The 10,987-nt window shown below is 45.6% G+C and overlaps 1 protein-coding gene and 1 long non-coding RNA gene across 2 annotated transcripts in view; one reads left to right on the plus strand and one right to left on the minus strand.

Moving 5' to 3' along the window:
* The window catches only part of ccdc120a (coiled-coil domain containing 120a), a 33,367-nt gene extending 24,227 nt beyond the window's left edge, over nt 1–9,140 (minus strand). Inside the window, exon 1 of the mRNA XM_050064789.1 lies at nt 8,710–9,140. The gene's annotated coding sequence lies outside the window, so the exon portion shown is untranslated. The remainder of the gene's footprint in view (nt 1–8,709) is intronic.
* A 782-nt stretch (nt 9,141–9,922) lies between these two features.
* LOC126402654 (uncharacterized) lies at nt 9,923–10,870 on the plus strand. Its single transcript, XR_007571258.1, has 3 exons — nt 9,923–10,357; nt 10,431–10,453; nt 10,500–10,870. It is a non-coding gene; the product is annotated as an uncharacterized LOC126402654 (long non-coding RNA).
* Nucleotides 10,871–10,987: the final 117 nt, after the last annotated feature.

Genomic DNA, 10,987 nt, shown 5'->3' on the forward strand with positions numbered 1-10,987 from the left:
ACAGACCCGCTGCTTCTTCACACTTTAACCTGAATAACAAACCGGAGCTAGCTGGGAGCGGCTAGCGGAGCGTTAGCCGCAGCATGACCGGAGGGAAGCACAGCCAGTTAGCCCCGTGTTCTTTGATGTCGGTTTGGTGTGTCCGCACCTTTAAGTATCGTGATAATATCGTATCGTGGATCCTCTTGTGATTTCCACCTCTAGAATAACAAGAATAATAACATCATATGTCAGTAACAATCATTTAGCGTGCCTGTTATACGGCGGCTGATCTCGGTGAGGAGCTCCTTTAGCTCATTGTTTTCACTATTTCACTATGTTCAGCTGCTGTTCTTCTTCTTTGAGTTAGCTGCTAACTGCTAACAACTACTTTTTTAATCTCCTGCTGTGGGTCGCACACATAACAAGTTGCCAAAATGTGCCAGACCGGTGAGGCGGTAAAGGAAGGTCATATTCCCGCCTTGAACAGGCAGTGTAAACGGGGCTACAGAGAGTTCTCTCCTGGAGGTGGCGCTCTGAGACGCATCTGAATACGTGCAAACATGAAGGTGTTTCTGATCACAGAGCAGCTGTAAGTACATGTTTAATCAGCAGTGATGTCTCAGGTATTCAACGTGTGAAACATCAGAGGATCAGGCCGCCATCAGCTCACCTGGTCGAGCAGGTCTCTCATTAATAAACACTGCATACGTACAAAGAGTCCTGAAAGAGTCGTACACCACTTCCTACACACAGGTGTGATCTATAAAAACAGACCTGATGGGAGAAACTTTGCTTACGAACATTTTGGAGATGTGAGGTGGAAGCCTGATTGTAAGAATTGTCAAATATATTTTGGATTTTGTCCGTATGGCTGTGGGTTTGATTCCAACCCATGATCCTTTGCTGCATGTCATCCCCTCTCTCTATCAGGTAAAAAAAAACTGTCCCATCGATTAAAAGCCCTAAAAATGTCTCATTCACATTAAAGGCTCAGATGATGTATTTAATGTCGACATAAATCATAGAAAACAACAGAACTGAGCACACAGAGGAAATTAATCAAATATTCAGATCAGTGAAACTGGAACATCATCATCATCATCATCATCATCATCTCCTGCGCTCTGATTGGCTCTCTGGACTCTCTGGCAACACACACGTCTTTGCGCGTTGTGTCAATAAAGCAAATTGAAACAGGAAAAAAAATAATAATAAAATGAGGGATTAGAGGAGGATGTGGGGGGGGGGGGGGGGGGGTGAGCAGGAGGTCAGAGCTGAATATTAAAGCTGATAAATTTAGATTTTTCATCCTGTAACTCGTCCTCATGTCACCATGTGACCCTGACCGTCAGCAGGTCAGTGAACACATCGCTGACTTCATTTTCAGGGTTTCTCTGATGAGCTGAGCTCCTGATGATGATGATGATGATGATGATGATGATGATGATGATGACAAACAACAACATGAAGAGCCCCCCCTACACACACACACACACACACACACACACACACACACACACACACACACAGATGATTTCAGTGAAACACTTGATCCTATAATTCACTCTGCAGAAACCTGTTTTAAACACACATCCATGAACACACCCGCCCACGTACAAACACACACAACACACACTATCAACACATCTCCGTTCACACAGTGAACACTGACCCTGGGACAACAGAGACACAGCTGACTGAGGCTGCATCCCATAATAATCACAAACCACAGAAAGAAAACTTTTCCAACAGCTGCTGAACCCTGATATTCATCTCAGGAAGATAAATAAACACACACACACACACACACACACACCAGGAGGCTTCACAGCTCCACCCAGATTTTTCTCATGAGGCGTTCAGGTGCATCGAGGTCCTCGTGTTTCAGGTTTTGCTGATGTTACGGTCGCTCTGCAGCCTCACTCACACTTTTCAAGGTTTGTGTGAATGTGGAGCAGCTTCATCTTCCTCATCCTCCTCATCTTCATCTGTGTGACAACAATAATACTGAAGCATGAGAACGTCCTCACAGAGATAGAAACACACACACGCACACACACTGGTCCTCCAGAGAGGAAACACATGAAGAATAGATGAAGCTGCCTCTGTGCCTTTGAGCTAAACACACACACATACACTGTTTCTGTGTGTGTGTGTGTGTGTGTGTGTGTGTGTGTGTGTGGAGGATGAATGTAGGTCATGCAGCAGAATCTCCGCATGGCAACAATGTAGAAAATCCCAACTCTGAATACTCACATCTGATTGGCTGAGAGCTCCAACCAGGCAACCAATAACCTTTCAACCCCGGGGCGCTCTGTGTGTGTGTGTGTGTGTGTGTGTGTTACAGTAGACTCTCACAGACTGAAACACACACGGCGTCCCGGTGACATCACAGTGACATCACTAAAAACCAGCAGCGTAGTGGGCGGAGTCACAGACGGACCAAACCCGGAGAATAAAAGCAGACGGAGTCCTGAACCACTGCAGGAGTCAAACTACGAGTCCCAGAGTGCCTTGCTGTGAGAGCCGTCCAATCAGAGAGCTGCAGACTCTGTTGCCAGGCGGCTGATGTTCAGATCAGAGCAGCAGCTCTGAGTTCAGTTCTGAATATGATGTAACTGTGATGTCACTGCTCTGGATGGAGGTGTCTCCATAGCAACAGCTGCTGAGGCTCATGGGTACTGTAGTGTTCAGAGACATTAAACTCAGACAAAACAAATACGATTCATCAAGAATTTATATAAAATATAAAGTTTCAATAACAGAGTTTATAAATGATTGTTATATAATTTATACTTTACATTTAGTTTATGTATAACATTTACTTTAAATAGAACATATGGGTCATATTTACTTTATTTATATGACAGTTATAATTGTTATATAAAATTTAATTGATATGTAACACATATACTTCACATGTATTACACATATTAAACCTGTGCTCTACGCCTGAACGCCTCATGACAGCAGCTCTACGCCTGAACGCCTCATGACCGCAGCTCTACGCCTGAACGCCTCATGACCGCAGCTCTACACCTGAACGCCTCATGACCGCAGCTCTACACCTGAACGCCTCATGCCAGCAGCTCTACACCTGAACGCCTCATGACCGCAGCTCTACGCCTGAACGCCTCATGACAGCAGCTCTACGCCTGAACGCCTCATGACCGCAGCTCTACGCCTGAACGCCTCATGACCACAGCTCTACACCTGAACGCCTCATGGCCGCAGCTCTACACCTGAACGCCTCATGACCGCAGCTCTACACCTGAACGCCTCATGACCGCAGCTCTACACCTGAACGCCTCATGACCGCGGCTCTACACCTGAACGCCTCATGGCCGCAGCTCTACACCTGAACGCCTCATGGCCGCAGCTCTACACCTGAACGCCTCATGGCCGCAGCTCTACACCTGAACGCCTCATGGCCGCAGCTCTACACCTGAACGCCTCATGGCCGCAGCTCTACACCTGAACGCCTCATGGCCGCAGCTCTACACCTGAACGCCTCATGGCCGCAGCTCTACACCTGAACGCCTCATGGCCGCAGCTCTACACCTGAACGCCTCATGGCCGCAGCTCTACACCTGAACGCCTCATGGCCGCAGCTCTACACCTGAACGCCTCATGGCCGCAGCTCTACACCTGAACGCCTCATGGCCGCAGCTCTACACCTGAACGCCTCATGGCCGCAGCTCTACACCTGAACGCCTCATGGCCGCAGCTCTACACCTGAACGCCTCATGGCCGCAGCTCTACACCTGAACGCCTCATGGCCGCAGCTCTACACCTGAACGCCTCATGGCCGCAGCTCTACACCTGAACGCCTCATGGCCGCAGCTCTACACCTGAACGCCTCATGGCCGCAGCTCTACACCTGAACGCCTCATGACCGCAGCTCTACACCTGAACGCCTCATGACCGCAGCTCTACAACAGAACGCCTCATGGCTACAGCTCTACACTTGAACGCCTCATGACAGCAGCTCCACGCCTGAACGCCTCATGACAGCAGCTCTACACCTGAACGCCTCATGACTGCAGCTCTACACCTGAACGCCGCATAACTGCAGCTCTACACCTGAACGCCTCATGACTGCAGCTCTACACCTGAATGCCTCATGACCGCAGCTCTACACCTGAACGCCTCATGACTGCAGCTCTGCAACAGAACGCCTCATGACCGCAGCTCTACACCTGAATGCCTCATGACTGCAGCTCTACACCTGAACGCCTCATGACCGCAGCTCTACACCTGAATGCCTCATGACTGCAGCTCTAAACCTGAACGCCTCATGACCGCAGCTCTACACCTGAATGCCTCATGACCGCAGCTCTACACCTGAACGCCACATTACCGCAGCTCTACACCTGAACGCCACATGACCGCAGCTCTACACCTGAACGCCTCATGACCGCAGCTCTACACCTGAGTTGTTCAGTCTGTGGATTTTATTAAAAACTTTCAGCCTTTAAAGTTCTGATGTGACACTGTGAGTACTTTTACTTTACTAATGTACTTTTACTTGGATACTTTAAGTTCATGTTGCTGATGATATTTATGTATTTTTTGACTACAGCACTTTTTTTTATCATCATCAACATCCAGTGTGAGTGTCAGCTGATGTGTTCACTGCAGACTGTAAAACGCAGATTTCTGGATGAAACTTTCTGACTACATGTGAATGTTTGATGATCAGACGTGACACAGAAAATAATAATGAATTCAACAATCATGTGACCGTCTGTCTGCTGTCTGATTGGCTGATCTCTCTCCCTGTCTCTGTGAAACTTCTCAAAAGAAGAAGAAGGAGAAGAATCCTTTAGGAGCCATTCTGGAGCTGTTGGTCACGTCACATGATCTTCCTCAGTTGTCATAGAAACAATCTGCATGTTGTTTAACGCTTATGCAGAAATACAGTTAATATTTGACATGATCATAAAAAGTGTACTGTTTTCTTTACAATCAATAAAGTTCTAAGCTTTTCTTGTTTCAGATTTTCTGTTTCATCGTCATCGTCAGGGAAACTATAAACGAAGGAAAGGTGATGACGTCAGTGATGGTGTTGGAGGAGCCAGACTTTAGAGTCAAATCAAACTTTAACTCATCATATCTTTGTTGTTTCACCTTTGACTGATAAATCCTTCCACCAGATCAAAAACACACATTATGTGATGCTGACTGATGTTTTTAATCTAAATGTGCTCGTTTGTTTTCTTGTTATTCGTCTACAAACCAGCTCTGTCCTTAGCCCCTGATTGGTCCATGATATCTAACGTTACATCATGACTCATCAACAAACGGGGCCGGTCTGACCTGTTCACTGACAGGACTGTCATCAAACCACATCAGGTCATTAATGGCTCTGATTATCATTCTGACTTCATGATATCAGTTTGGGAAATATCTGCCACACTAGGACTTGTCTGTGCTGTAGTGCAGTGGTTTCCAACTGGTGGGTCGTGGTCCATAAGTGGGCCCCAGGTCCACTCTGAATGGACCGAAAGTGACTCGCAAACGTGTCAAGTTTGTAAAAAACACACGACATTTTTAAGGACAGTGAACTTCTGGCACAGAGCTTTTATTTTGAAGTGCTGTTTCCTGCTGTAGAGTGAGTGACTAACAGACAGATACTTAACAGAGACTGAAACCAGCTTCACACCTGTATGACGCTGAATATGATCAGCTGTGTGGACCTTGAACTAATGACTGAGGAGACATCTGGATCAGTTGGGAACTGCTGAGTTATAGTTTGATTTGACTCCAACAGAACTGACACCAAAGTCTGGCTCCTCCTCCTCCATCGCTGACATCATCACCTTATCTTCTCTTAGTTTCCCTGGTTGTCACTATGTGACGGGGGATTTTTACTTTGTATTAAACAAAAATAAAAAGATCATTTACAGATTAACTGATAATGAAAATGAGGTAAGGTAGGTAGGTAGGTTTTGGGCGGCAGTAGCTCAGTCCATAGGGACTTGGGTTGGGAACCGGAGGGTCGCCTGTTCAAGTCCCCGTCCGGACCAAAAATATGGAGCGTGGACTGGTAGCTGGAGAGGTGCCAGTTCACCTCCTGGGCACTGCCGAGGTGCCCCTGAGCAAGGCACCGAACCCCCCAACCGCTCAGAGCGCCTGTCATGGGCAGCCCACTCTGACATTTCTCCACTTAGTGCATGTATAGGTCCAGTTTGTGCATGTGTGTGTTCGGACCTGTGTGTAATTGACAACAGAGTGAAAAATTGAATTTCCCCTCGGGGATTAATAAAGTATATAAAATTAAAAAAAAAAAAATTAAATTAAAAAAATTAAAAAAATTAGTAAGTGATGTGTGTGTGTTACATGTTCGTATGCGTGCCTTTATTACCGCTAAGCTCGATGCTCTCGTTTGGTCGACCTAAAAAACTGTTGGCGCCTACAACGTGTCCAGAATGCAGGAAACTAGGAAACTAACGTTCAGACTGCCGACTGAAGCCAGTCGCTCAATTGTGTGAGACAATAGCCAATCAGCGCTGAGAATCTCTGGGGACGTATGACGAGGAAGTACCAGCCAAAGTTCATTCATCAATTCAGCCATTTCACGCACGTTGCACGAGTTATTCGCACACATGAAGTGAGTCAACACAAAATATTCTAGCGTTCAAACTTGCCTGAGTAACGCAACACGAAAATCCGCATCACATTTGGTGTGAACAAAACATCAGTTTCTAAATCTCTCAGACATGATTCTTTAATATGATCCTCCGCTGCAGACCTCCTGGTCGTCCCAAAGATTTCAACAGAACTCCTCAAGGAATCAGTGTTTAACCGCCGCGGCCTGTGGAACAGTCGACCTGAGCATCTGAGGAACTCCACCTGAAGGAACCTTAAGACGCATCTTTTTAGCTCAGCTTTTACTTTAAGGCGCCTCATCATTTATTGCCTCTGTTTTTAAGTCTCATTTTTTTCTACTTTTTTTGCCATGATTTGTTCTTTTAAATGTTATTTATTTAAATATTTTATCGTAGAGTAAGAGCAAACGCTATCTATGACTGAGTGACCTTGTTACAGCTGAGAGAGTGCAGTATACTTCACTTTTTGACTCCCTCCCTCGACGCCGGGCCGAGCTCCAGCAGGAGGCCTTCCTGGCTACAACAGGCCGAGGAAGGCGGACAGACGCAGAGCGGAGCTGCTGCAGTGAGACTGATGCAAAAACAAACAAGGACTCACTAACTACACTGACTCATCTACCTCAGCTCATGTGCAATAAAAACTGGAAATATGCAAAACCCATAATGTGCAACACCTTCTGAGCGTCCTGCAGGTGCAGTTTATATTCATGTGTTTATTATACCTCCTGATTATTAGTGTAGTGTCGAGTTATTCACCTGTTACTGTCTCTGTGCTGCTCTGTGAAACACTTCAGGCTGTACGACTGTATGACAGCTGCTCAGTGACAGACTCAATCCCCCACGATGCACCACAGGGTGTCACAGGAAGTCATTCCTGCCTGTGGCCGTCCTCACAGTGTCAGCCGCTCTGAGTCAATAACACCGTCCGTCACCTGCACTGAATTCACCTTCAGCATTTATAATTCATAATTACTGACTGGGTGTAATAATTCAGCTGTGAAATATTCCTCAGTGTTCGACTCAATCTTCTATCAACTTAAATATGTTGTAGTTAAATTCTTTTAACACTTACAGCCCCCGCAGTAACGAGTTATATTTTAATATTTTTAATATCATACATACTAGTGTTAAACACTTCAGCACAATGCACATTGTACTTTATTGCTTTATATTTACATACTTATATTTCATACTCTTATTCTTACTTTATAATTTCCCCTCCAGGATCAATTAAGTATTTCTGATTCTGTTTCCGATATTAAGTTTGATTTAATTTAATTCACATCTCGGCTACACTGAATAACTGATCATTAATAACAATAATAATCAAACACATTTATGTTTTTTGTGAATCTTAAATAAAAACTGAATTCACAAATATTTGATCTAAAGTTAGAAATGTGAAAAAAAATGTTCACAAATGCTTTAAAGTTATTTGTAAATTAATTAAATGTATATGAAGTGGAATTTGTTTGTGTGTCTGTTTATATTTGAAAACTAGTTTTTAGAGTTCACAAATATTTTATTATATTTGTAGAAGCTGTTTTAAATTTACAGATTTTTTTTCATTAACACTCAGGTGATTGATCGATCAGTTCACACAGATCTGTTTCCACAAACATCAGACTGTCCCTTTAACACACACACACACACACACACACACACACACACACACACACACAGGCACGTGGCGCTGGGTGGGGACAGCCCATAATAACAAAACAAACGCTGACAAACAGAAACAAACATTTTTTCTTCATGATCATAAATTAACGTCAGTGACGTCAGAATCGTAGTTTTGTCGCGGGCTGCAGTCAGATGATGATGTGAAGCTGCTTCCTGCCGCCCTGCAGCGCGTCACACCGCAGAACAACAAACACATCGAACTCATCGTTCTGATTATTATGGTTATTGATGACTGATATGTTAATGAGCTGTGAGCCGAATCAAAGAGCAGCTCGAGACGGTTTAAACACGCTCCTCATCTGCGTCCTGCACGCGGAGCTCTGTCGCTGCCGCGCGAGGAAACCGTTAAATGACCAACTTTTAAACGGACCCTGGTGTGCGGGTCCCTCCATGTGTGCGTTAAGGTGTCGGCGGCTCGTGGCTCTCCTACCTGCGGGGTCTCCCTGTGGCTCCTGCGGGGATCGAACCTGAAGCTGGTCGGTCACATGATCCAGAGAGCGGTCCGGAGTCCAGAGTCCAGGACCCGCCGCTCCGTCCTCCGGTCAGCCGATTGTCTCCCGCCGCGTCTCACATCAGGTGTGATCGATCGATTGATTGATGACGCTGATTGTCGCCTCGTGCAGCCGCTCCGGGATCAGCTGATCAGCGCGGCTGCAGACTCTGATCGATCATCGCGGATCGATGATCTGATCAGATGAGGGGTCCCCGCTCTTCATCCTCCTCCTCCTCCTCCTCCTCAGACTGTGTTCACACTGAATGAAGCTCCGCTCCATCAGCACCTACAGGCGCGCTCACAGCGCCGCGGGCACGCGCACGTTCACACACGCACACAGACTCGCATCATGAGAATGTTGATCTGATCGAAGATCTATAAATGTCTGATCGATCGCTGCTGATCATTTGTCGGTTCTCTGATGTTTGATTGATTTTTTATTGATTGATTTGATCAGATTGTAATACATTTGTGTTTTAATCAATCAATAGATTTGATCAGATTCCTTCAATCAGAAAAACATTAAATATATTTAATGAGTTTAAAGAAAAAAGAATTTTGTCATTTGGGACAAATTATGATAAAAACAGTGTTTAATTTGTTGTTTAATCTAATTACCGACCGGACTGCTGTGTGGGTCCGAAACCTGGAGGACCATCATCATCATCATCATCAATGAACTGCAGACTTTCATCAACCAATGCCTGAGGGTACCACTGCTCTAACCATTTCCTGTTTCCATGAAATTAAGATTAGATCAGACCAGACCAGGTTCCTCTAACCCTTAAGATAAGATAAGATAAGATAAGATAAGATAAGATAAGATAAGATATTATTGCTTGTTTTTGAGGTTTCAAGTCATCTGGCACTTCCTCATCTAACAGAACTCTTATATCATCATACACCAGTTACAGTGCTGAAGTCGACCGATCAGATGTTCCTGGAAGTTTACGGTGGCGGCGCCTGAACAGCGGAGCAGCTCACCTACTCAAATAAAAACTGCTCCGACTACAGAAACCTTTGGCTGAATCCAGACCTCATTGAAACTCACAGACTTTGTGGGTGCATTTCCAGGAAGTCTCGGAGGGCTGATGGCTGTCCAAAGCTACAAGTCATCCAGTCCATTAGAGGCCTCAAGCAGACTTCCAGGGAGTCTGCTCGCGGTGCAGACTTCACTGATTTGATAACCCACAATTCACTGCAGTACGGACGTGAAGCTGTTTTTTCCAATTGCTGAAAAAAGAATTGACTGTGTAAAATAGGCTGAAAAACTACAAAAGGTCTTCTAATGTCAATAATACGTAATTTATTTCATTATAGTCAGTTATAGTCCTGTCCTTGTTTACAAACATTTGTGTTGTTGAACGCCTGTAGCAGATTTTATAGAGATGTGTGAATACATTTTTGTTAAGTCATAAAAAAGGTTTCACATGGGATTTATATCTGTTATCTGCAGAGACAGATGAGTTCGGCACGATTCAGCTGCTCACAGTCTCTGTTCTCAGTCCGCAGGTCTGCGAGGGCTGAATCTGCAGGTCTGCGAGGGCTCAGTCCGCAGGTCTGCCTGCGAGGGCTCAGTCCGCAGGTCTGCCTGCGAGGGCTCAGTCCGCAGGTCTGCGAGGGCTCAGTCTGCAGGTCTGCGAGGGCTCAGTCTGCAGGTCTGTGAGGGCTCAGTCTGCAGGTCTGCGAGGGCTGAGTCCGCAGGTCTGCGAGGGCTCAGTCCGCAGGTCTGCGAGGGCTCAGTCCGCAGGTCTGCGAGGGCTCAGTTTGCAGGTCCAGAGGGACGACATTTGGATTCAGCCTCAAAGTTGCTGCTGAAAACTCGTCTCTTCTCGTTGGCGTTGACTGATCTGAGCTTGACTTCTGAACTGACTTTATTTCCTGTCGTGTCTCATCCTCTGCTCTGCTGCTTTTTGTCTCTATTATGTTTGTTTTCTGTTGTTCTTGTTTTTGTTTACTTCTGGATTTATGTGTTTTGATATTATTTGTGTTTTTCACAACTGTTTTTTTTTAAGATATGTTGTGGGGCTTTTTAGCCTTTAATGGACAGGACAGACAAGCATGAAGGGGAGAGAGAGGGAGGATGACATGCAGCAAAGGGCCACAGGCTGGAGTCGAACCCGGGCCGCTGCAGCAACAGCCTTGTACATGGGGCGCCTGCTCTACCACTAAGCCACCGATGCCCCAACTGTGGTTGTTTTTAAATGTGCTCTAC

The sequence above is a fragment of the Epinephelus moara genome, chromosome 16, assembly GCF_006386435.1.
Source record: "Epinephelus moara isolate mb chromosome 16, YSFRI_EMoa_1.0, whole genome shotgun sequence".
Classification (NCBI taxonomy): Eukaryota; Metazoa; Chordata; class Actinopteri; order Perciformes; family Serranidae; genus Epinephelus; species Epinephelus moara.